The sequence below is a fragment of the Psammomys obesus genome, unplaced genomic scaffold (genome assembly GCF_907164565.1).
Source record: "Psammomys obesus unplaced genomic scaffold, mPsaObe1.curated_primary_1811, whole genome shotgun sequence".
In the NCBI taxonomy this organism is placed as follows: Eukaryota; Metazoa; Chordata; class Mammalia; order Rodentia; family Muridae; genus Psammomys; species Psammomys obesus.
Window position 1 is genome coordinate 12,662,488 of NW_026585742.1, and position 21,035 is coordinate 12,683,522.

The window sequence follows — 21,035 nt, forward strand, 5'->3', positions numbered from 1 at the left end:
TGAGCTTTTCCATCTCTTTTAATTAATTTTGGTTGAAAGTCTACTTAATTAGATATTAGAATGGCTACTTCTGCTTGTTTCTTCAGTCCATTTGTTTGGAAACTGTCTTCCAGCCCTTTCTCTCAGTTATTATCTATTTTTATGATTTAGGTGTGTTTCTTGTAAGCAACAGATTTTTGGATCTTGTTTATGCATTCATTCTGTTACTTTGTGTCTTTATATTGGAGAACTGAGTCCATTGATGTTGAGGGAAATTAATGACCAATGGCTGTTAGATCCTTTGATTTTGATGTTGGCTGTGGTAGTGTATTTGTGTGCTTTGGTTCTTTTTGTTTTGCTGTAGTGAGGTTATTTATTTCGTGTGTTTTCCTGAATGTAGTTAGCTTTCCTTGGTTATATTTTTCCTTCTAGTATCTTCTGTAAGGCTGGATTTGTGTATAGGTATTGTTAAAATTTGCTTTTATCATTGAATATCTTGTTTTCCCCATCTATGTTGACTGAGAGTTTTGCTGGTTATAGTAGCATGGGTTGACATCTGTGTTTTCTGAGGATCTGCATAATATCCATACTGGCCCTTCTGGCTTTCATAGTCTCTGTTGAGTAGGCAGGTATGTTTGCCATAATATGTTACTTGGCCTTTTTTCCATGCAGCTTTTAGCATTTTTCCTTTGTTCAGTATACTTACCGTTTTGATTATTATGTGGTGGAAGGATTTTCTTTTCTGGTCTAACTTTTTAGGTGTTCTGTAGGCCTCTTGTATGCTTCGAGGCCTTTTCTTCAAGTTGGGGAAAATTTCTTCTATTATTTTGTTAAAAATATTTTCTGGGCTTAGAGACAGGGAGCTTCTTTTTTCTCTATTCCTATTATTCTTAAAATTTCTCTTTTCATGTTGTCTTGGATTTCTTGGATGGTCTGTGTCAGGAATTTTTTAGATTTATTGTTTTCTTTGATGTATACATCGATTTCTTCCATTTTTGTTCCATACCCTAAATTCTTTCTTCCATCTCTTGTAGCCTGGTGGTTATGCTTACCTCTGTCTTGCATTTTTCTTCTTAAGTTCTTCCTCTCCATGATTTCCTCTGTTTGTATTTTCTTTAATCTTTCCAATTCTATCTTCACATCTTGAACCTTTTTGTTGATTTCCTTCACCTGTCTGACTATATTTTCCTTCAATTTCTTCACCTGTTTGTTTGAACATTCCTCTGTCTTTTTTACTTCTTTCAGTGATTTAATCATTTTCTCTCTGAAACTCACAAACTGTTTGGCTGCATCTTCCTATATTTCTTTATGGATGGCCATAATCTGTTTGACTATCTTCCTCTATTTCTTTATGCATTTTATTTGTTTTCTCCATTATCCTCTTCATGAGCATTGATACAAGGTCATCTTCTTGAATTTCACTTATTTTAGGGTGTCCAGGGTTACTTGCCCCATATGGCTGGGTTCTGGGGATGCTATGTTGCTTTGCCTTTTGTTGGTTGTGTTTTTACCCTGGCTTCTACCCACCTGGCTGTCTCGGATGTTGACCATTAATTCCTGGTGACTGCTGGATTCCTGGTGTGGATTGAATCCCCTTGGCAGGGTTCTGAAGGATGTGTCCTCAGCTTTTTGAGTATGGTCAACCAAATGGCAGTGCTTCTCAGGAATTGCCATAGTTCACCTCAAGTGTATGGACCTGTTTGGTAACTCTGGTCCTAGGTAGTCAGGAAGGCTCTCTTCTCACCAGAAGTCCTGGAGACAGGTGCCATACTGCTGGGTTCCTTGCTTTGAATTTAGTGAGCTGCTTTTGTTGCTGCTCTTATGCTGTGTTCGCTGGGCATTAGCCTCTTGAAGAACCAGGGAGACCTGTGGTTTCTTCAGTTTTAGGTAGGGATAACTGGTTGCACCTTGGAGCAGTATCTGGAAACTGATCCCATGGCTCTTAGGCTTCTGTCGGTCTGAAGTTGGAGCTGTGTGCCCCAGTATCCTATCAGTCATCAGTGGCAGGTGAGCACAGTGCTCATGTGTGCAGTCTGAGACTAGAGCCTGGAGCCTTCAGGAACCCAAAGGGAACCCAGAAACTTGTCTGGAGCTGGGTGTCCTGAGAGGAGACCTGAAGTTTCTACCATTGTGGGGTTCTCTCCCAACAGGAAGACCAAGTCTGTGGTGTTTTGGAGTCCCCAGTTCCATCTGGAATTGTGAATAGAGCATGCAGGCAAAGTGGTTCTACCTCGCTGGTGACTAGGTACCTGGGCACCTACAGGAACCCAGGAACTTTTCCCTAGAGCTTCTTTTTTTTGGGGGGGGGGGCGGGAGTAGGCTGAGTTCCCTGAGGTTAGACCTGTTGTTTCCTTCACCATGGGGTTTCCTCCAACAGAGAAACCCGGTCTCTGATGCCCTGGGCCCCCCAGTTCTATCTGGGATGGTGAGTTGGGAGTGCACACAGGTCTCTGGGCTGGTGGCTGAGTGCTTGCCAGACCCCGGGACCTTTTCCCAAGATTGTCTGTGTGACCTGAGGTCAGTATCAATTGCTTCCTTCACTGTAGGATTTTCTCTCAACTGGAATCCCAGTCTCTGGTGTTGTAGGGCCCACAGTTCAGTCTGGGACAGTGATCAGAACATGCAGGTGTGTGACTCTGGGCTGGCAACAGAGCATCTACTGGGACCTGGTAACTCCTCTGAGGTTTAGCTGGATGACCTGAATCCAATTGATTCCCACACTATAAGGTTTCCTCTCACCTGGGAAACAATCGCTGGTGTTTTAGGGCCCAGAGTTCGGTCGCTGTGCAGTCTCTGCTATCCTGCTGGTAAGAAAACAGTGTCCTCCTGGCACCTCCATCTCGGATCCCCCTGACTGATCTTAAATGGTAATATGCTCTGTATGTCTTGGTTATAAATTAACAATTATTGGATATGTTTAAAGGTTAAATTCAAACTCTTATTTAGAACATATATGTCTGCATATATGTTTATAAGATTGCTAGAAGCACAAATGTTTTTAAATAGCAACCATGTGGCATACCATGTGATGTTACTCTGCCATCTTGAAATTGCCACATGGTGTGGGGCAGGGCAAAAAAAAAATTACAGAACCTCTTAGTTGTAATGAATTCTGTTTATCATCTTATTTCCTTCTAGACTAAGAAGACAAGTCTCATTTTAAATTGGTATTGATTTTAGAGACTACATTTTTTTGTACTGGTAAAATTTGGTTTTTACTTTTAAAATTATGGTTATGCTTTGTGATTTCACTCCTAAAAAGAGTATTTTATTTTGATATTACAAAAACAGATTTCTTCTAAATAGCCTTATATGTAACATTTTAAAGTTTATCAGGTATTTTATAATAATGTTTCTATGGAACATGTGTGTGTGTGTGTGTGTGTGTGTGTGTGTGTGATTCAGGGTTGTATTTTTGTGGCATGCTGTATGTGTGATTCATCCCTGGTTTGTGATTAACATGCTGACTTGACTTGTATGCCTGGCTGTGAGTTCCAGAATGAATGGATTAATGCTGTTTCTTTCTGGCCAAAAGGTATGGTATGGCCAGATTAGTTCAACTACAATTTTAAAATTGTTCTATACTGTTCTGTTATGCAATTGGTCCTAAAACTTATTTGATTACAATGTTAGAAATTGGTATGGGAAACTGTAAATGCTCAACAGTGCCATACCATAGGAGTCAGCAAAACCATCAGCAACACCTAATGGCTGTGTTTTAAATTGCTGGCCACAGTGGGTAACAACATGTGGCTAGCCACCATGTTGGGTCCGGGATAAAGAGGGTGGAGCTGTAGTTTTACCACCATCTTTGTTGAGGGCTGCCAGCTGTTTAGTGCTAAGTGAAACTTTTTTATGAAACTTGTTTATGTTTTCAAGGTTAAGCCTAGGATGGGTAACTACAAAGTTTGCCTATGTAGATCCACTTGAACTAGATATGGTCCTAAAACACTTACTTAAGGAATATGCGAGAAACAGAGATTATAACATTGTTTTACAATTTACAGAATGCAGTTTAGAGCAGATAACTAAAGACAGGCAAAGACATATGCTGCCCCTCAAGCTTGTCAGAAATCCATGGAATATGGCATTTTAGCATGTGTAAGCTTATTATGACAGAGTGTCCCCAAAACATGGCAGTAGCTCCCCAAGATCTTCAAGATGATTTGGGCACAACGACAGATGATTTCAACTCTGTACTGTGGTATGCTAACCACTGGGCAAGACTGCCCCAACTGGCCCACCATTAGGGCCCAGCTTAAACTGGACAAAACTGTAGACACCTGGAAAGTCATTGTTTCACTTGCTGAAGGTGAGGTGAGATCAGTATCTCATATTTTTTTTCCACAGAAATAATCTCTCATCTTCTGTGCCTGATGGCCAGACTGCCTCTGCTCATGATGCCAAAAGACTACAGGGGCCAGGGACAACTGCCTAAGTGATGGACTGGCTAGTTGTTGCTGTCATTTTGATTGGCTAATAATTTATCCTTCTCAGGTCTCTGATCACATTGATGGCTAAGCTAAGCTAATGGTAGCCTTGCAGCTAAAGAGCAGATAATTAGATTTATTGTTAGTTTATTGGTTAATTTACTAGTTAGTTAAAATTATTAAGTACTAGGTTTTCTATTTTAAAAGGTAAACAGATTCACCTTATTTAATTGTTTTGCTGAGAAAATTTCAAGTATTTAGAGTTTAGCACTAAAGCCATTAATGTATTTCTGCCTAACTTTCCAGTATATAAGAAATGGCATGATGGTTGATTACCAACAGCTGTACCCACAGTTAAAATGTTAAAGTTTCAGACCATGGACACATTTAAATTACTTATAAAGGTTACACAACAAACAACTAAGAAGAATTGACACTCATTCTGTTGGATGTAGTTAAAGTTATTAATATATTATTTTTTTAGTTTCTTTTTTTATATATTTCCTTTTGCAAAATAAAAATTTATATGCTTTTCAGGGAATCAAAAAGTCATGAGACTTGAATCTGACATAGCTCAAACAGACTCCAGATGAGTTATTTCCTTGGTTTTGAAAGTTCTCACTTTTTCCATTGATTAGACAAGTTTTAACTTCTGTTTCTAGTTTGAATTTGTCTCAGCAGATTTTCACCTGGTTGAGACAACAAGCTGAGATCTAAACTTGCTGGAAGCTGACATGACTGCTCACTGCCTCTTCAGGTGGATCAACTAATCAGATGCTTCTGAGGACTGCCATATCGTCCAGCCTTTGGCTGGCATTTCGGCCTTCCTAGCCCCTGAAGCCAATGGTCCTATTGTTAACACTGAAGCAGTTTCAGAAGATGAGGCCACCGGCACAGGCTGAAGTGCTAAGTCAAAGGGGGCTCCCTGACATTAACTATTATTTGGGGGACCTGCTTAGCTGAGCAGAAATTACTATTGCAATACAATACTAGATGTACAAAGCCAGAATTATAACAGCTCAAAGGCAGAATCTTTTGCTTTTGGTCATTTTTGGATCATGCTTGCTTAAAAAGTTGTTAGGATATATTAGACAAAGATTAGGGATTATACAGTTGTTGGTAATGAGAACCCAGTACTATTAGCTTGAAGCTGACCATGGACTGTAAGAGCCCAAGATTGGCCTCTTTTAACAAAAAAGGGGGGAATGAAGAGTTTAAGTTAGCCTGGGTGACTCCATTTTGAAATAAGGAGCCATCTTGACCAGGAGCTGAACTCAGGTACCAGGAAATATCACAGAATGTGCACCTGGCAGAAAACAAAGTTAGCTCTCCAAGCAACAACTTCCAGGAAAACTTACAGAATAAATGTTTAGTAAAAAATAGAGACAATCTTCTGGCAGTTGTGATTATGTAAACGGTCACCTCTCCCCTATGGCTTTTACCCAATTCTGTAATGTCAAGGCATGCACACACACACACACACACATACACACACACACACACACACACACACACACACACACTTTCTCTCATGGAAACATGAACCCCCCTACATGCTGTCATGGAAAAACCCTGCTCACAGGCTTTTCCTTTAAAAACCCTGCTCATTCAGGGCTTGGGGTCCCACTTCTCTACTGCTGTGTCAGTGAGACTTGGGTCCAGAGTTCGATTGCTCTCGTAATAAAGCTCTCTTGCATCCAGTCATATCCTGGTGGTCTCTGAGGGTCCCGTGATCCTGGCATTACAAGGGACATTTAGCTTCTATTACAAATAAAGTTGTTACGAACATAGTTGAGCGAATGTCCCTGTGGTATGGTGGAATGTGTTTTGGGTATATGCTTAGAAGTAGTGTAGCTGGATCTTGAGATAGAACTATTCCTAAATTTCTGAGAAAGCTCCAGATTGATTTCCAAAGTGGTTGTACAAGTTTGCTCTCCTACCAGCAATGAAGGAGTGTTCTTTTTCCGTAACTTCTTCAGTATGTGCTGTCACTTGAAGTTTTTATTTTTTAATTCTTTTTTCTTGTTATCATTTATTCCAGCTGTGGCCCCCTCCCTCATCTACTCCCAACCCCAACCTTCCTCTCTCTTCTCCCCCTATGCCCCTCCCCTAGTTCACTGATAGGGGAGGTCTTCCTTCCCTTCTCTTTGACCCTAACCTATCAGGTCTCATCAGGACTGATTGCATTACTTTCCTCTGTGGTCTGGCAAGGCTGCACTGCCCAGGGGGAGGCAATCAGTAACAGCAGTGAAACTTCTGAAAAAAGGGGAACACAGAAATATCTGGAGGGGACAGGAGGTCCAAAAGGAGACCAAGAGAGAGAGAAAAAAACACACACAAAAAAAACTGAGCCCTATGGACCCTGAAGAGAATAATACCCCAACCAAGGACAATTCATAGAGAGGACCTAAAACCCTAGCTCAGATGTAGCCCATAGACTCAGTATCCAAGTGGGGTCCCTAGTAAAGAAAGCAGGAGCTTTCTCTGGTATGAACTCAGTGGCAGGCTGTCAATTCAAAACTGTGTCAAAACTGTCAATTCAGTTTTGATCTGGCCATTCTAATGCATGTAAAATGGAATCTAAGAGTCATTTTGATTCACATTTTCCTGAGGTCTAAGGAGTGAGCATTTTTTAAAGTGCTTCTTAGTCATTAGAAATTCTAAAGGGTGTAAGACGGAATCTCAGAGTTATTTTGATTTTCATTTCCGTGATGACCAAGGACATTGAACATTTTTAAGTGCTTGTTAGCCCTTACAGATTCCTCTGTTGATAATTCTTTGCATAGCTTTTTATCCCATGCTACTTGAGTCTAGGGTTGTTCTTTCAGGGTATTCCAGACCCTAATACATCCACTTTAAAATCAATATGACAGTTTCTCAAAAAATTGCAAGTTGATCTACCTCAAGACCCAGCTATACCACTTTTTGGCATATATCCTAAAGTCTTCCCATCTTCCACAGAGACACTTGCTCAACTTATTCATAGCAGCTTTCTTCATAGTAGCTAGAAAGAGGAAACAACCTAGATACCCCTCAAGAGAAGAATGGATAAAGAAAATATGGTACATTTAAATAAGGAGTATTATCCAGATGTTAATTAAAATGACATCATGAAATTTGCAGGCAAATGGGTTGAAGTAGAAAAAAAATTGTCCTGAGGGAGGTAACCCGAACTCAGACTGACAAACATGATATGAACTATCTTGTAAATGAACATTGGCTGTTAAATAAAGATTAATCACAATACAATCCACAGAACCAGAGATGTTAAGCAACAAGAAGGGCTCTGGAAAGGGAAAATGGAGTATAGTTTGTAGGTGGACTCTGGGTGGGTGGAGTTGAAAAGGAAAAATCATGTGAGGAAGAGATGCCAGGGGAGAAAGTAAAGGGAGAGCAAATTGTAATTGAAGAGGAGCATTGGAGAGGTCATATAGAAAACTCATGCAGTGAAATCTCCCTGAAACCTATGAGGGTGACCCTAAGGAGTACTCCTAGTAATGGAGGATACAGAGCCTCAAACAGATCTCTTCATATTCTGTAACTAGGCAAAGCTTCCAGTGGTGAAACAAAGACATAAACCCAGCCACAGAAACTTTGACCTACAAGTTGTGATAATAGTGGCTCAGAGCTTATAAGAGTCACCAACCAATGACTTTCTTAACATGGGGCCCCCTATGAGAGTGAGCCTATGGCAGACACTATCTGAATGGCCATGAACTGTGAGCTGAATGGCCCATAGACTAATGGTAGAACTAAGCATGATGGGGAAAAAAGTGATTAGAATAATTTTTAATGATATTCTGCTATACCCACAGAATGATGCCTAGCCAGGTCATCACCACTAAGGATTCTTCAGGCAGGGTATGGCAGCAAATGCAGAGACACACAGGCAAACACTTTCCAGAGCTCAGGGAACCTCACAGAAGAGGAGTAGGAAGGATTCTAGGAGACATTAAGTTTGGAGACACCAGGAGACAATGATTCAAAGAATCAATTAAGCAGGGCTCATAGAGGCTCACAGATATTAAAGAGAATATTATCAAATCCAGATATAATTTAACATGTATATATATATATATATAATATATAAACTGTATAGATAGATAGATAGATAGATAGATAGATAGATGACAGAGATAGAGACATACAGAGAGAGAGAGAGAGAGAATATAGCTTGTGGTGTTTGTGGGACTCCTAACAGTGGGAGTGGGATGTTTTTGCCTGTTCATAGGACCATTTTCTCTTACAGGGTTGCCTCATCTAGCCTAAATATGAGGGTCTTATTTTACCTTTTATGTCATGCTTGGTTGGTATTCCTGGAAGGCCTGTCCCCACACCCCGAGATAGAGGTAGAGCAGTAGAGCAGGAGAAAGGAGGAGGCAAATAGGCTACACTAAGAATGTATTTTATCAGAGAAAAATATTTTTTTAAAAAAAGATCAAGTTCAATTAATCCCAAAGATTTTCAACATATGAAAATCTATAACGATGATAAACTATATCATGAAAAATTAAGGACAAAAAGCAAATATGTGGGGTTAATGTTTTTGTACTTTGTAAAGCTTATCTTTGTGTATTCAAATGCTGATTTCTGTTCCAGCAGAGATCTGATTGTGGGCCTGACCTTGGTATTGTTAAGCATCACTTGTCTCTTTTTGTAAACACTCCCTCTTTCACTTTCTGATTGGTTTTAATAAAAAGCTGATTTTCTGTAGCAAAGGCAAAAAAGGAGGTGGAACTTCCGTGACAGAGAAACAGGAACTTTGAGAGACAAAGAAGCACAGGAAGTCACCAGCAGGACATAAAGCAGGAAGCAGGCTGGGACTGAAGGAGAGGTAATAAGAGACATGTGGTTGAACGTAGATTAATATAAATGGGATAACTGAGTTATGAGCCAGTTGTCAACAAACCTAGCTATAAAGCCTAGGAATTCATAAATAAACATAAGTCTCTGTATCACTATGTGGAAGCTGTCACCCCAAAGAAATCCCCATTTTACACATAATCATCTCAATAGAAGAAAAGGTATTAAAAAAAACTCATTGTTTTCATGATAAAAAAAATCCTGAAAAATAAATGTAAAAAGAATGTGTCTCATGCTGGAGAGGTTGTGGAGAAAGGGGAACCCTTCTCCACTGCTGGTAGGAATGTAAACTTGTACAACCACTCTGGAAAGCAATCTGGTGCTTCCTCAGACAACTAGATATAGCGCTTCCTCAGGATCCAGCAATACCACTCCTAAGCATTTATCCAAAGGAGGCTCAAGTACACAATAAGGACATTTTCTCAACCATGTTTGTAGCAGCTTTATTTGTAATAGCCAGAAGCAGGAAACCACCCAGATGCCCCTCAACTGAAGAATGGATACAGAAATTGTGGTACATCTACACAATGGAATATTACTCAGCAATGAAAAACAAGGAAATCATGAAAGTTGCAGGTAAATAGTGGGAACTGAGAGGATCATCCTGAGTGAGCTATTCCAGAAGCAGAAAGACACACATGGTATATACTCACTCATATAGACATATAATACAGGATAAACCTACTAAAATCTGTACATTGAAAGAAACTAATCTAGAGGGAAGACACTGACTAAAATGCTCAATCCCCATCCCAAAAGGCAAAGAGGATGGACATCAGAAGGAAAAACAGGAAACGAGTTAGGAGCCTCCCACAGAGGGCCTCTGAAAGGCTCTGCCCTGCAGACTACCAAAGCAGATGTTGAGACGTATGACCAAACTTTGGGCAGAATGCAGGGAATCTTATGAAAGAAGTGGGAAATAGTAAGATCTGGAGAGGACAGGAGGTCCACAAGGAGAGCAACAGAACAAAAAAATTTGAGTACAGGGGTCTTTCCTGAGACTCATACTCCAACCAAGTACCATGCATGGAGATAACGTAGAACCCCTGCACAGATGTAGTCCATGGCAGTTTAGTGTCCAAGTGGGTTCCATAGTAATGGGAACAGGGACTGCTTCTGAAATGAAACTGATTGGCCTGCTCTTTGATCACCTCCCCCTGAGTGGGGAGCAGCCTTACCAGGCCACAGAGGAAGACAATGCAGCCACTCCTGATGAGACCTAACAGACTAGGACCAGAAGGAAGAAAAAGAAACCCTCCCCTACCAGTGGACTTGAGGAGGGGCATGCGTGGAGAAGGGAGAAGAAAGGAGGGATTGGGAAGGGAGGAGGGAGGGAACTAGAGAGGAAATACAAAATAAATAAAGTGTAAAAAAAAAAAGAATGTGTCTCAATATTAAGAAACATTTAGTGACTGGCAGAATGCAGCTTGCTAGCTTACTCTTTGGCTTACTAAGCTGTTTTTCTTAAAATACCCATGCCCAAGTGGCTGGAGATATCATTAATCTGTGTGGACCAGGCCTTGCAAAAATATACAATCAAGGAAATGTCTGACAGTATGTCCTCCTGACTTACCTGATAGAGGCAGTTTCTCAACTAAGCTTTCATCATTCAAATTGACTATAGTTTGTGCCAAGTGAACAAAGAACTAACCAGTATATGCCCCTTAAACAACAGCACTGAGGCATCATTCAGCACTTACTTCAGAGTCTAGTTCATTGTCTAAGTCCTAATTCAAGGAAGTATGACATTGTCTCTTTCTTTTTTATTTCTTTCCTAAACCTACATTTCTTAATATTTTGCACTTCCTTAGTACTTCTCTGAAGCTTTCCACCCCTCTTCACTGTGTGATATTTATCTGCTATGTGGCATATTGCAATAAGCTATGGCTTCCTCTTCTCCAAGATGTACAGTTTGCCTGACCTGTTCTTTTTCCTAATCCGCTAAAATAGTAGCAGTCATTTAGTTGATTGTTGGTTGTGCAATTTGGCAAGTTTGTAGAAACTTTAAGAGGTAGACTCATGTTGGAGGAAGTATGTCATTGTCAGAGAGCTTTGAGAGTTTATAACCTCATCCTTCTTCCACTTCTTTCTCTACTTTTTTTTTTTCTGGTTGAAGATGTGATTCCTCCAACTATCTGCTGCCATTCCACCTTCCCTGTGAAACTAAAAGCTTAAATTCTTCCCATAAGCTGCATTTAGTTGTGATGTTTAAGATATTGAAAACTAACTAATACACCCACTGAGCCATCTTCCTAGCCTGAACAATTGCCTGTCTTGTGATTTTCTTTCGCCAGGTTGAACAGTACTACTTGCAAATTTTTCATTTTACTCACCTCAAAGGGGAGAAAAGCAAGTAAAACCTTGGAGCAGAAACTTTTGGATGTCTACAGACATATGCAGAATTTTACCTTACTTCTTACAGACATATTTTGGCAAATGTGTAAAAATTTTTATTTAATAACCAGATAACTTCAGGTGAAATTTATTCCCAGGTGTCACTGTGTAATTTTGGAATGAGGTTTTAGCTACAAAGATTTTTGTTTGTTTGAATTCATACTGTTGAGTGACTGCTCCGTATCTGCTGGCATTGGTGAGTTTGGAATGACACAAAAATAATTAAAATTGGAATTTGATGCTTTGCCTTCCAATGTAAGATAGGAGCTTAATATTTAGAACATAATGTCATTTTATTCACTAAAGAAGTGTTCGTTTTAATCTATATGGGACAATATTATCTTGCTATTTTTAGAAATATCTGGTTGGAGAATTTTGAGCAATAAAAATGAAAAAGCAGGGAATTTACTCACCCACTTTCCTAAATTTACTTGCAAAGAGAAAAAATTGAATGGAAATCAATGTACGTTTATTATGTTTCTTGTCCTCAAGGAAACACTGAGTTTTGCAGAGAAAGAAAAAATGTTGATTGTATATTATCTTTCATTTGTATGCAAGTATGTTTCTGATTAAATTAAATTTCTGTGGCTCTGATTAAGAAGAATTTATCTGTGATGGGAAAAAAACTAAAAAGGATGATATTGTATTGTTTGGAGTTATCAGAACCATAGTTCCCATTCTTCCTTGAGCCTGGTCCTGTTCTGAAGATTTACATTACCGGTGTTCAAGCTTCACAGAGAGCGCAGGTTGACCATCTGCTTATTCTTTCCCATCCACTTCTGCTGTGCGTCACAACTACTCCTAGCATTTTCTCTTTTTTTCCCTCAGAGAAAAAGAGAAAATGTATTTTCTCTCAGATGGCTACAGACTTCCAGCTCTGTAGTCTGCAACATACATTTCTCTCAGGTGCCTGCTCTGCTCCCTATACATTGCTCTCCTTGACATTTCCAACATCTTAAGGAAATTACTACAGTGCAGGCCCATGACACTGTGGAGGATATTTCTCACTGAAATTATTATGGTCAAGAAGGAGAAAACAGGGAACAGGACAGGAGCCTACCACAGAAGGCCTCTGAAAGACTTTACCTAGCAGTGTATCAAAGCAGATACTAAGACTCATAACCAAACCTTCAGCAGAGTGCAGGGAATCATATGAAAGAAGGGGAATTAGTATGACATGGAGAGAATAGGAGCTCCACAAGGATCAAATACATCTGGGTGCAGGGGTCTTATATGAGACTGTTTACCCAACCAAGGACCATGTATGGATATAATCTAGAACCTCTGCTCAGATGTAGCTCGTGGTAGCTCAGTAACCTAGTGGGTTACCCTAGTAAGGGGAACAGACTGTTTTTGACAGAAATTCAATGGCAGCATCTTTGACCTCACCACCCCCTAAGGGAGAAGCAGCCCTGCTAGGCCACAGAGGAGGACTTTTGCAGCCAGTCCTGAAGATACCTGATAAAACAGGGTCAGATGAAAAGGGAGGAGGTCCTCCGCTATCAGTGGACTTGGAAAAGGGCAGGAAGGCCATGAGGGATGGAGGGTGGGATTGGGAGGGAATGAGGGAGCAAGATACACCTGAGATAAAAGAGTTAATAAAATGTAACTAATATTAAAAGAAAAAAGAATAATCCCTAGCGAGTAAATAGAAAGTAAGCTATGGTGGTGCATGCTTTCAATAACAGCATTGATTAGGAGAGACAGCCAGTTTTCTGGTAATTCATTGGCCACAATATCCTAGCTTTCAGTTTAACGAGAGATGCTATCTAAAACAATAAGATGCAGAGAAATATAGGAAGACACCCAACATGGCTTCAGCATGCCCATACATGGCACACATGACCAAAAAACCACATGTCTGCAACAGATACACACTAACAAATACACACACATAAAACTTAAAATAAAAATTAGGGAAGAAAAATGAGGTGGGCCAAGATGGCAGCGCCAGAAGAACACTGTGTCTGAGAAGCAGGACAACACTCTCCATGCAGCGACCAGGAGACTGAACTCTGGGCCATAAAACTATAGCAATCGTGTTTCCTAGGTGAGGGGATGCTCCCACCGGACAACACAGCCAGAACCTGGAAGGAAGAGATCCCGGGTAACCCGGGCTTTGCGTCTCCAAGCTGGAGACGCATGCCTGCTTGTCCTGATCACTTTCCCAGGCTGATTGGTGGGCACAAGGGTGCCAGAGACTAAGAGTCCCAGTCGCAAGAAAACGCCACTGGGAAGGAAAGTTGCGAGACTGATCACGGGTCACCCAGTCTTTTCTTGGAAGGTCTCACTGACCCCAGGTACCCGCTGCCATCACAACTGAGTTCCCACCGCACAGAGAGCAGCTGCATGCCCAGCTCAAAATCCCTACTCCGTCTTCAGAGGAGGCAGGAGGCGTCCAGCAGAATCTGCCACAGACCACATTGTCTGTACCCCAACCCGAGATCGGGGCTGAGAAAAGCCAATCCTTTCGGGCACTCCCCCAAACGCTGCCATAACCCTACTGTGGCAGAGCAGAAGGATAAAGAGGCACAAAGCGGCTTCACAGTGCCAGAACCACAGTGCTGCCGGCTGTCCTAGCAAACAAACTTCAGCTCAGGATCTGGGGCTGTGGTTATTCAACATGTCCTGAGATTCTCCTGGGTCCAGCGCAATAAGGTCTAGCACCAAGTCCTAACACCAGCGCCCCCCCGACCCCTGGCAGAGAAACCCCTGCTTAGGATCGGGCTGAGAAGTCCCAACCCCTTCTGGAACTCCCCTGAGAGCACCTCCAGAAGCTTGCCCTAGCAGAGGGGAAGGTCAGAGGGGAAGGACAGAGAGGCAGCCTGCCACAGGACACAGCACCCCCTCTGCAGCACACCCAGCAGCCCCTAGCAGAGAAACCCAAGCTCTGGATCTGAGGACACTCAACCCTACCTGGTACTCTCTCAGGATCAGCAAACATAGGTTCTTCCACCAGGCTGCTTCTGGCAGAGAGATCTGGGCCCGGGATCTGGGATTGAGAACACTCAACCTAACTCTTTCCTGCGCTACCCCAGGACCAGTCAACATAATCCCTCCTGGCAGAGGGAAAGGACAGAGAGGCAGCACACAGGAAAGGTGGACACCGAGTCCTGTAGCCAAAGTGTCACAGAGCTGACTTTTAGCCTACCCGCGCATTTACCACAGCAGGACCAAATCAGAGAGCAGAGAGCAAGGGGAACCCCTGTGCATTCCAACTGGTCCTGCAAGAGAGTGAGTGAGCCTTCTAGGGAGAGTTTGCCCCAGACCCAGGGCCTCTCCACAGAAGCAACCAGACTAGATCCCTGCAACCCACACCCCTATTGTGGGCATCATAGGGATTCTTGGGATAGCGACCCCAATGTTGAAGCCTCTGCTTTGTGGGTCCACCAGTGTAATCCAGGCAAACAATCCCTGGATCTCAGACAGAACTGCATAATAGTGGCCTGCAGGCCACTGCAATAGTCAAAGAATCCGCACATGCACACTGCACCTGCTAAAAGTACATGCGAATAGCGCCAGTGTCACATTCCTTACTTAGGCAACACTGAAACCACAACGCACACTCCCAAACCAGTGAACCTCTCTCATCTTCCTGAAAAAAAAAACAGTCCAGAAAAAAGAAAGAGATGATCATAGCCCGAACTACCCGAACTACAAACTCGAGGAACAAACAGTGAGGGTTATAAATAACCAGATGCCTAGAGGCAGACGTAAGAACACTCCCAACAAAAATCAGGACATAATGACCTCACCAGCAACCCCACAAAACAATGGACACTTCAATTCACTAGATATACAAGAAAATGACCTCAAAACTATGTTTCTCCAGCTATTAGAGGCCCATAAAGATGAAATGAATAAAGCCCTCAGAGAAATAGCCAAAGAAATCGAGACAAACCAAAAGGAAACAAATAGAGCTCTCAGAGAAATGACCATGAAAATTGAGGCAAACAAAGAAGAAATGCACAAAGCTCTCAGAAAAATGTCCACACAAATGAAGGCAAATAAAGAAGAAATAAACAAAGCTCTCATAGAAATACAGGCAATTATAGCCAAAGAAGTAGAAGCACAATTAGTGATACATAGAGAGGAAACAGACAAAAAATAGAAGCTGTCATTAAAAAGCAGGACTCCACATTCAAACAGATGAAGTAAATGGTGCAAGACATGAAAACAGAATTAGAATCAATAAAGAAAACACAAATAGAGAAAAACCAGGAGCTGGAGAACATAGAGAAAAGATCGGGAACTACAAAGGTAAGCATCACCAACAGAATACTAGAGATGGAAGAAAGAATCTCAGGAACCAAAGACACACTTGCGGAAATTGACACTTCTCTCAAAGAAAAAATAAAATCCAAACACAAAACATCCAAGAAATCAAGGACACCATGAAAAGACAAAATCTAAGAATAATAGGAGTAGAAGAAAAAGAAGACATCAGGCTCAAATGTCCAGAAAATATTTTCAAGAAAATTATAGAAGAAAACTTTCCCAACTTAAAGAAGGAGATGGCCATAAACATACAAGAGGCCTACAGAACACCAAGCAGACTAGACCAGAAAAGAAATTCTTCACGTCACATCATAGTCAAAACACTGAACCTACAAAGCAAAGAAAAAATTCTAAAAGCAGCAAAGGAAAAAGGCCAAGTAACATATGAAGGTAGACCTATCAGAATCACACCAGATTTCTCAACAGAAACTATGAAAGCCAGAAGGGCCTAGACAGAAATCATACAGTCCTTAAGGGACCACAGATTCTAACCCAGACTACTATACCCAGCAAAACTTTCAATCAACATAGACAGAGAATGCAAGATATTCCAAGACGAAACCAAATTTAAACAATATCTACATAGTAACCCAGCTCTACAGAAATTACTAGAAGGGAAACTCCAAACCAAAGAAAACAACTACATAGAAGGAAACAGAGGAAATAGATAACTACACAACAAAAAAATCAAAAGAATACAAGCAATGAAACTCAGTGACATCACCAACCCCACATCAAAAGTAAGTAACAATTGTTGGTCACTAGTATCTATCAACATCAACGGACTCAACTCCCCAATTAAAAGACACAGACTAACAGAATGGTTGCAGAAACAGGATCCAGCATTCTGTTGCATTCAAGAAACACACCTATGCCACAAAGATAAACACTACCTCAGAGTAAAGGGCTGGAAAAATGTTTTTCAAGCAAACGGTTCCAGAAAACAAGCTGGAGTAGCCATCCTAATATCTAATAAAATAGACTTTCAACCCAAGTTAATCAAAAAAGATAAGGAGGGCCACTATATTCTCATCAAAGGAAAAATCCACCAAGAGGACATGACAATTTTGAATATCTATGCCCCAAATACAAGAGCACCTACATTTGTAAATGAAACAATATTAAACCTTAAATCACACATTGATCCTAATTTCTTAATAGTGGGAGACTTCAACACTCCACTCTCACCAAGGGACAGATCAACTAGACAGAAAACAAATAGGGAAATAAAAACACTTACAGAGTCCCTAAATCAAATGGACCTATTAGACGTCTACAGCTGTTTTAATCCAAACTCAAAAGAGTATATCCTCTTTTCAGCAGTGCATGGAAAATTCTCCAAAATAGACCATATAATTGGTCATAAAGCAAGCCTCAACAGATACAAAAAGATTGAAATAATCCATTGTATTCTATCTGACCACCATGGACTAAAGCTGGACCTCAACAACAACAGAAATAACAAAAAGCCGACATGCACATGAAAACTGAACAACTTGTTACTCCATGACAGCTTGGTTAAGGAAGAAATAAAGAAAGAAATTAAGGACTTCTAGAATTCAATGAAAAGAAAGGCAGAACATACCCAAATTTATGGGACACATTGAAAGCAGTGCTCAGAAGAAGTGCTCAGAGGAGCACTAAGTGCCTCCAAGAAGAAATTTGTAACATCACATAGAAACAACTTAATGGCCCAACTGAAAACCCTAGGAAAAAAAAAAGGAAGCAGATACACCCAAGAGGAGCAGACCCAAGAAGAGCTGGAAATAATCAAACTCAGGGCTGAAATCAATCAGTTAGAAACAAATAAAACTATTCAAAGAATCAATGAAACAAAAAGCTGGTTCTTTGAGAAAATCAACAAGCTAGACAAACCCTTAGCCAAACTAACTAAAAAGCAGAGAGAATCTATCCAAATGAGCAAAATCAGAAATGGAAAGGGTAACATAACTACAGACGCTGAGGAAAAAATGGCCATTCTGCCAAAAGCAATCTTTGTATTCAATGCAATTCCCATCAAAATACCAACACAATTCTTTACAAAACTTGATAGAAAAATTCTCAACTTCACATGGAAAAAAACAAAAACAAAAAAAACCAGAATTCACAAAACGATCCTGTACAATAACTGATCGTCTGGAGGTATCTCCATTCCTGATCTCAAGTTGTACTACAGAGCAATAAAAACTGCATGATATTGGCATAAAAACAGAATGATGGATCAATGGAATTGAAGACAAGACCCAGAAATAAACTCACACACTTATGAATACTGATTTTTGACAAAGAAAGCCAAACCATAAAATGGAAAAAAGACAGTATCTTCAACAAATGTAAAGCAAAGGGCAATGCCATCATAACAAAATGACAGCCTACAGATTGGGAAAGAATCTTCACCAACCCTATATCTGACAGACGGCTAATATCCAGAACATATAAAGAACTAAAGAAGTTAAAAAGCAACAAATCAAGTAGTCCAGTTAAAAAAGGGAATACATAGCTAAACGGAATGCTCTGTGGAGGAATATAGAATGGCAGAGAAACACTTAAAAAAATGTTCGACATCTTATTCATCAGGGAGATGCAAATAAAAATGACCCTGAGATTTTACCTCACACCAATCAGAATGGCTAAGATCCAAAAATCAAGTGAAAATACATGCTGGAGAGGATGTGGAGAATGGGGAACCCTTTTCCTTTGCTGATGGGAATGTAAACTTGTACAACCGCTTTGGAAATCAACCTGGTACCTTCTCAGACAATTAGGAAAAGCACTTACTCAAGATCCAGATATGCCACTCCTAGGTATATATCCAAAATATGCTCAAAGACACAAGGACATTTGTTCAACCATGTTTGTAGCAGCTTTAACTCATAATAGCCAGAATCTGGAAAAAAGATCATATGTCCCTCAAAGGAGGAATGGCTTCCAAAATTGTGGTACATTTACACAATGGAATACTACTCAGCATTTATGAGCAAGGAAATCATGAAATTTGCAGGCAAATGGTGGTAACTAGAAACATCATCCTGAGTGAGGTATCCCAGAAACAGAAAGACACTCACGGTATATACTCATTTATAAGTGGATACTAAACATATAATATAGAATAAACCTACAAAAAGCTATACACCTAAAATAAGTAAGTTAGAAGGAGCACCCTGTGTAAGATGATCAATCTGACTCAGAAAGTCAAACGGGACAGACATTGGAAGAAGGAAAAAACAGGAATCAGGACAGGAGCCTACCATGCATTGTATCAAAGCAGATACTGAGACTCATATACACAAACTTTAGGCAGAGTGCAGGAAATCTTTGGAAAGAAGGGGGAGATAGTAAGAGCTGGAGAGGACAGGAGCGCCATAAGGACAGCAACAGTATCAAAATATCTTGGCACAGGGGTCTTTTCTGAAACTGATATTCCAACTAAGGACCATTCATGGATATAACCTAGAACCTCTGCTCAGATATAGCCCATGGCAACTCAGTATCCACGTGGGTTCCCCAGTAAGGGAAACAGAGACTGTCTCTAACATGAACTGGGTGGCTAGCTCTTTTACTGCCTCCTCTGTATGGAGGAGCAAGCAGCCTGTAAGGCCAAAGAGGAGGACAATGCATCCAGTTCTGATGAGACCGGATAAGCTAGGGTCAGATGGAATGGGAGGAGGACCTCCCCTATTCGTGGACTTGAATATGGGCATAGGAGGAGATGACAGAGGGAGGGTGAGGTTGGGAGGGGAGGAGGGAAGGGACTACAGCTGGGATACAAAGTGAATAAACTGTAACTAATATAAAAAATAAACATTTAATTAAAAAAAAAGAAAATATGCTTACTTGGTGCAAATGTCCAGAACTACCTTTTTGTAAATGTCACAATTGCTTTTTGTTTCTTTTCTTTAAAGACATTAAAAACTTAAAAAAAGTAACTGAAGGAGGCTATTTCCCAATAATCTGCATGCAACAGTTTCACTGACAATTAAAATAGACTCTATTGGGCTTATTCCAGCCTCTTGGGAAATTTTCTCTTCAGGTACCCCATAACAATATGACAAACATTCTCAAGCTCCTGCATCTGTGACTACCCCCTAAGTGATGAACTGTAACCCAGTACTCTGAGCTAAAATCAACCTTTTCTCAATTTAGTTATTTTTATCACATTTTATCACAGCAACAGGAATGAAACTAAGATAGGAAGAGTCACTTTCCAAGTTAAGGTTCACATAGCTCATATGAATCAAGATCAATACAATAAAACTGTCAAAGCTCTTTGGGGAATCCAATGTTAGAAGGCAAAGTTTAATGCTGCTGTAGTTTCTTCATGCAATTTTGCATGTAGAATAAATTGTGAATCAAATATATTAGAGAATTTTCATGCAAAAGGAAAAAAAAATGGAAATCTACCTTCAGCAAATCATTTTATTAGTCTTTTTTTCCAGTCTCTATTATTCATAAAGTAAGTTCAGTTTGTTTTTGTTTTTGTTTTTTTTCTAACAAAGTCTGTTGCGTGGAGCAGGTGTCCTTGATTACAACTGGCTGAGCTTTGAGAGCATAGCCATTTTCAAAGAAAGCAACAGAAGCATAAGGATAAACAGTTAGCTGTTTTGTTTGGGCTCCTTCCTCACTCTTCTGCATAACACAGGTGTATTCCATGGAAAGGGCCACAGGGATGCTCTAATTTGCATAGTGGTATTAGAAGGCACCTCTCTAATTGCTTTAGCTGAAATCCATTTATTTTAATAACCCGATAAAAGTCTGTGTGCAATGGTAAATAATACCATCTGGACAAGGTCCTAATGGCTTCCACTTGTAGCCCAAGATAAATTAAGGAAGGGAAAGGAAAAAATGTATAAAGAGATGCAATTAGTAGAAACAATATATTTTTTGGCCTCTGATGATGTCTGTTTATATTGAGTCTCCACTTGAAAAGCAATCCTCATTTGTCATTTGTAAACATGAGGGCTACTGATTTTTTTTTAAATTAATCTTTTTAAAAATTTCTTTCTTTCTTTGCTTTTGGCTGACTACATGGTTTATTTTGAAGAGGTTCCATTTGGTGGAAAGCATATTCCTTTATGTTTGTGTGACAAGATC